The following is a 7,336-nucleotide window of genomic DNA, read 5'->3' as shown; positions in this document are numbered from 1 at the left end:
AACAGGTTTGACAACTTGTAATTTTAAATCTTAACAGCGATGTTAGGTAAGACGGAAGTTTGTGGAACAGGTCTTTGTAAACAAAAAGAGCTTAATGATGTGATCTACATGACTTCAAAGAGGTCCATACAACCTTTTGGTAAAGAATACAGTGATGAGTAATTAAACTGTGATAAAACAAAGAGATCTATAAAAAAGTGACATCCAGGGGGTTAAGAGTAGAGTCAGCTGCACTTTAATAAATGATATCGCCATGACAACAACAGGAGGAAAGGTTGATAAATAATATCACCATAACAACAGGTAGAAAGGTTGATACATAGTATCACCATAACAACAGGTAGAAAGGTTGATAAATAGTATCACCATAACAACAGGTAGAAAGGTTGATACATAGTATCACCATAACAACAGGTAGAAAGGTTGATACATAGTATCACCATAACAACAGGTAGAAAGGTTGATACATAGTATCACCATAACAACAACAGGTGGAAAGGTTGATACATAGTATCACCATAACAACAGGTAGAAAGGTTGATACATAGTATCACCATAACAACAACAGGTGGAAAGGTTGATACATAGTATCACCATAACAACAGGTAGAAAGGTTGATACATAGTATCACCATAACAACAACAGGTGGAAAGGTTGATACATAGTATCACCATAACAACAGGTAGAAAGGTTGATACATAGTATCACCATAACAACAACAGGTGGAAAGGTTGATACATAGTATCACCATAACAACAGGTAGAAAGGTTGATACATAGTATCACCATAACAACAGGTGGAAAGGTTGACTGCACAATCTGCTTCCTGTTGACTAGAGAGAGACAAGATCTGTTTCCTGTTGACTAGAGAGAGACAAGATCTGTTTCCTGATGACTAGAGAGAGACAAGATCTGTTTCCTGTTGACTAGAGAGAGACAAGATCTGTTTCCTGTTGACTAGAGAGAGACAAGATCTGTTTCCTGTTGACTAGAGAGAGACAAGATCTGTTTCCTGATGACTAGAGAGAGACAAGATCTGTTTCCTGTTGACTAGAGAGAGACAAGATCTGTTTCCTGTTGACTAGAGAGAGACAATATCTGTTTCCTGTTGACTAGAGAGAGACAAGATCTGTTTCCTGATGACTAGAGAGAGACAATATCTGTTTCCTGTTGACTAGAGAGAGACAAGATCTGTTTCTGGAAAAAAAAGCGAATTTTAAATCTTAGTTTCTTAACAAGCTCAGTCATATGTTTTTTTAAACAATAATCTAAATTCCAAGGTATTTGGACGCAGGGACTCGTTTGGTTCTAGAACCGTCTGATGAGTAAAGACATAATCTGTCTGAGACAGATCTTACCAGAACTTGAAAACAACATGTATGTAGTTCTGACTGTAGCCTTGTCACAGCCAGGTCAGTGTCTGGTGTAATTACATACATAGTAGTATCAGTTGCATATACAGTTGAAGTCGGAAGTTTACATACACTTAGGTTGGAGTCATTAAAACTCGTTTTTTTCAACCACTCCACAAATTTCTTGTTAACAAACTATAGTTTTGGCAAGTCAGTAAAGATATCTACTTTGTGCGTGACACAAGTAATTTTTCCAACAATTGTTTACAGATATAATTCACTGAATCACAATTCCAGTGGGTCAGAGGTTTAAATACACTAAGTTGACTGTGCCTTTAAACAGCTTGGAAAATTCCAGAAAGTGATGTCATGGCTTTAGAAGCTTCTGATAGGCTAATTGACATAATTTGAGTCAATTGGAGGTGTACCTGTGGATGTATTTCAAGGCCTACCTATTTCAAGGCCTACCTTCAAAATCAGTGCCTCTGCTTGACATCATGGGAAAATCAAAAGAAATCAGCCAAGACCTCAGAAAAAAGTTGTAGACCTCCACGAGCCTGGTTCATCCTTGGGAGCAATTACCAAACTCCTGAAGGCACCACGTTCATCTGTACAAACAATAGTACGCAAGTATAAGCACCATGGTACCACGCAGCCATCATACCGCTCAGGAAGGAGACGCCTTCTGTCTCCTAGAGATTAATGTACTTTGGTGCGAAAAGTGCAGATCATTCCCAGAACGACAGCAAAGGATATTGTGAAGATGCTGGCGAAAACAGGTACAAAAATATCTATATCCACAGTAAAATGGGTCCTATATCGACATCACCTGAAAAGCCCCTCAGCAAGGAAGAAGCCACTGCTCCAAAACCGCCATAAAAGAACAGACTACAGTTTGCAACTGCACATGGGGACAGAGATTGTACTTTTTAGAGAAATGTCCACTGGTCTGATGAAACAAAAATAGAACTGTTTGGCCATAATGACCATCGTTATGTTTGGAGGAAAAAGGGGGAGGCTTGCAAGCCGAAGAACACCATCCCAACCGTGATGCACGGGAGTGGCAGCATCATGTTGTGGTGGTGCTTTGCTGCAGGAGGGACTGGTGCACTTCACAAAATAGATGGCATAATGAGGGAGGAAAATTGTGGCTATATTGAAGCAACATCTCAAGACATCAGTCAGGAAGTTAAAGCTTGGTTTCAAATGGGTCTTCCAAATGAACAATGACCCCAAGCATACTTCCAAAGTTGTGGAAAAATGGCTTAAGGATAACAAAGTCAAGGTATTGGAGTGCACATCACAAAGCCCTGACCTGACTCCAATTGAAAATGTGTGGGCAGACCTGAAAAAGTGTGTGCAAGCAAGGAGGCCTACAAACCTGACTCAGTTACACCAGCTCTGTCAGGAGGAATGGGCCAGAATTCACCCAATTTATTGTGGGAAGCTTGTGGAAGGCTACCTAAAACATTTGACACAAGTAAAACAATTTAAAGGCAATGCTACCAAATACTAATTGAGTGTATGTAAACTTCTGACCGACTGGGAATGTGATGAAAGAATTAAAAGCTGAAATAAATCATTCTCTCTACTATTATTCTGACATTTCACAATCTTTAAATAAAGTGGTGATCCTAACTGACCTTTAACAGATTGACCAATAGTATTTATACGAGTTCAAACAGGTGCAGTTAATACAGGTAATGAGTTGAGAACAGGAAGGCTTCTTAAAGAAAAACGAACAGGTTTGTGAGAGCCGGAATTCTTACTGGTTGGTTGGTGATCAAATACTTATGTCATGCAATAAAATGCAAATGAACTACTTACAAATCATACAATGTGATTTTCTGGATTTTTGTTTTAGATTCCGTCTCTCACAGTCGAAGTGTACCTATGATAAAAAATTACAGACCTCTACATGCTTTGTAAATAGGAAAACCTGCAAAATTGGCAGTGTATCAAATACTTGTTCTCCCCACTGTGCCTATGTCAGAACGCTGTTCTTTGACTACAGTTCATCCGTCAACACAATAGCAGTACCCTCCAAGCTCATTATTAAGCTCGTGCCACTGGGTCTGAATGCCCCCCCCCCTCGTGCAACTGGGTCCTGGACTTCCTGACGGACCGCCCCCAGGTGTTGAAGGTAGGAAACAACATCTCCACTTTACTGATCCACAACACAGGATCCTCACAAGGGTGCGTGCTCAGCCCGCTCCTGTACTCCCTGTTCACCCATGATGACTGCGTGGCCATGCACTCCTCCAACTCAGTCATCAAGTTTGCAGACGACACAACAGTTACAGGCCTGATAACCAACAATGACAAGACAGCTTACGTGGAGGAGATGAGGGCCCTGGCAGAGTGGTGACATGAAAATAATGTCTCCCTCAACGTCAACAAAACTAAGGAGCGGATCGTGGACTTCAGGAAACAGCAGAGCGATCACTCCCCTATCCACATGGACGGGACTCTAGTGGAGAAGGTGGAAAGCTTCAAGTTCCTTGGTGTACACATCACGGACAAACGGAAATGGTCCACCCACACAGACAGTGTGGTGAAGAAGTCACAACAGCGCCTCTTGAACCTCAGGAGGCTGAAGAAATCCGGCTTGGACCCTAAGACCCTCACAAACCTTTCCAGATGCACAATTGAGAGCATCCTGATGGGCTGTATCACCGCCTGGTACGGCAACCACAGGGTTCTCCAGAGGGTAGTGAGGTCTGCCCAACTCATCACCGGGGGCACACTACCTGCCCACCAGAACACCTACAGTACCCGATGTCACAGGAAGGCCAAAATGATCATCAAGGACATCAACCACCCGAGCCACTGCCTGTTCACACCGCTATCATCCAGAAGGTGCATCAAAGCTGGTACCGAGAGACTGAAAAACAGCTTCTATCTCAAGGCCATCAGACTGTTAAACAGCCATCACCAGCTGACTACCACCCAGTTACTCAACCCTGCACCTTAGAGGCTGCTGCCCTATATACACAGACATGGAATCACTGGTCACTTTAGTAATGTTTACATACTGTTTTACTCATCTCATATGTATATACTGTATTCTGTTCTACTGTATTTTAGCCAATGCCACTCTGACATTGCTCGTCCTAATATTTATATATTTCTTAATTCCATAATTTTACTTTTAGATTTATGTATTATTGTGAATTGTTAGATACTACTGCACTGTTGGAGCTAGGAACACAAGCATGTCGCAACACCCGGCAATAACATCTGCTAAATATGTATATGTGACCAATAAAATTTGATTTGATTTGAAAAGAAGAGGTTGTAGTATCGACCCCTGAGGAACACCTTTATGTGCTTCTAGAAATTCAGACTTAACCCCATCAAAATTCAGACTTAACCCCATCAAAATTCAGACTTAACCCCTTCAAAATTCTGACTTAACCCCATCAGAATTCTGAATTAACCCCATCAGCATTCTGACTTAACCCCATCAGAATTCTGACTTAACCCCGTCAATCACGATGGCCTGCGTTCTGTCACTAAGATAATCATGAAAACCATGAACAGGCGTCAGAGTGTGGAGTGGCAGCACAAGAGCTACATTTCCATATTTTCTGAATATTTCCTGATACCAATGAACTCAGAGCTCAGACCTGTCAACTTATTCAATAAAACAGCATGATCAACATTATCAAAAGCTTTCGACAGGTCCGCAAACAAAGCAGCACATTTCATTTTAGTGTCTAAAACATGGACAAGATCATTAACAACTAAAGTGGTCGCTGTAACAGTGCTATGCCCAGGAGTAAACCCTGATTGGATGCCCAGGAGTAAACCCTGATTGGATGTCCAGGACTAAACCCTGATTGGTTAACATACAAAATACATGTCTCTTGATTTTTTTTTTAAAGAGCAAAGTTGTACATTTTACCAAGGATTGTAGAATCTTAGCTAGACCAGGAAGTGTTGAAAACAGGGCGGTAGTGATTATAATCTCTACCATCCCCGTCTTTATGGAGCGGCAGCATAACAGCTGATTTCCATACATTTTGGAATATTTCCTAATAACAATATCAATAAATAAATAATGGTGATTATTGCGCCAACAGTGATGGGCACTGCACACTTAAGCAGACCTGGGATCCAATTGGTCGGCCCGCTGTGGAGATCTTCATGTCTATTTGCTAACAAAGAGTCAAGGACTTATTTTTTCTGTAAATAGCCTAAAAGAAAATCTTTGACTATCATTTCTCTGATCATTCAGCAAGTTTCCCCCTACCAGCATCCAACTCAATATCATTGTGAAAAGACTCAGAAGTTCTTTCAAAGAGATATAAAATGGTGATTAAATGTGTCAATTATGGATTCCATTCATTCCATTCCAGCCATTTCATGAATTCCATTCCAGGCTTTCCAGCATTTCCAATGAGCCCATCCCCCATATAGCTCCTCCCACCAGCTTCCGCTGATCCACAATAGTATTGAAGACATTTGCAAAAAGTCTGAAAGCTAAACCAGGTTCAGAGGTTAGCTGAAATACAATCAAGGCCACTAAACTAAAGATTGTGTAAAAAAAAGCATGTTCATTTAAGTTTTGAAAAGGTCCTCTTTGTGATGTCACAAGGCTTACCTTCATTATTATAATATTTTTTTTTACATCTCTGACACAAAACATTATCAAAAGCTTTCGACAGGTCTGCAAACGAAGCATCACATTTCATTTTAGTGTCTAAAACATGGACAAGATCATTAACTACTGAAGTGGTCGCTGTAATAGTGCTATGTCCAGGACTAAACCCTGATTGGATGTCCAGGACTAAACCCTGATTGGATGCCCAGGACTAAACCCTGATTGGATGTCCAGGACTAAACCCTGATTGGATGCCCAGGACTAAACCCTGATTGGATGCCCAGGACTAAACCCTGATTGGATGCCCAGGACTAAACCCTGATTGGATGTCCAGGACTAAACCCTGATTGGATGCCCAGGACTAAACCCTGATTGGATGCCCAGGACTAAACCCTGATTGGATGCCCAGGACTAAACCCTGATTGGATGCCCAGGACTAAACCCTGATTGGATGTCCAGGACTAAACCCTGATTGGATGTCCAGGTCTAAACCCTGATTGGATGTCCAGGACTAAACCCTGATTGGATGCCCAGGACTAAACCCTGATTGGATGTCCAGGACTAAACCCTGATTGGATGCCCAGGACTAAACCCTGATTGGATGCCCAGGACTAAACCCTGATTGGATGGTCACTAATATATTCGTCAAGAAAAAAACAACCAGTAGAAACATATTTCTCAGGTGTATTCATTAAAATAAGATCAATCAGTGTTGATTTTGAATGATCTGTAGGGTTTGGGGCCATTTAGTCTTAGTCACCAAGCTGGCTTAGGTTGAGATCATTTACACATGGCTTTTAGAATGTCCTAAGCCTGAATTTCCCGATCATAATTGAGGTCACCCAGGATAATAACTTCTGATTTAGTAAAAGATGACAACAAACTACTTAACTCATCAAGTGCACAAAAGGTTAGCTGAGGGAGAACAGTAGATCCCTATAACAGTTATGGATATATATTTCCCGAGACAAAGGTCTAAAAGATAGTAGCTACAACAAAAACATTGGCAAGGGAAATGGATTTCAGTAAAGAGACGGAATCAAAATGGCCACTCCACCACCTCTACCCCTCTCTGTCAGCTCTGAACACATGATAACCCTCAATATTAATATCAGAGTCCAGAATGTCCCCAGAGATCCAAGATTCAGTCAATACCAGAATGCGTGGATTCATCTGCATAGCCCAGATCTTAATGTAATCCAGATTAGGAGGAGAGCTCCTCATGTTCAGATGTATCAACTCAATGGAGTCTCCATGTGTGATTGGATTTAAACAGCTTTACATTGGACATACACTTCACTCATCACGCCTAGCATGTGTTCTGTCAATGGAGATAGTTACCATTTCAATGTGTTCTATCAATGTACATAGTTACCATT

The sequence above is a fragment of the Oncorhynchus masou genome, chromosome 8 (genome assembly GCF_036934945.1).
Source record: "Oncorhynchus masou masou isolate Uvic2021 chromosome 8, UVic_Omas_1.1, whole genome shotgun sequence".
NCBI lineage: Eukaryota > Metazoa > Chordata > Actinopteri > Salmoniformes > Salmonidae > Oncorhynchus > Oncorhynchus masou.
Note: the sequence above shows the minus strand (reverse complement) of the source record.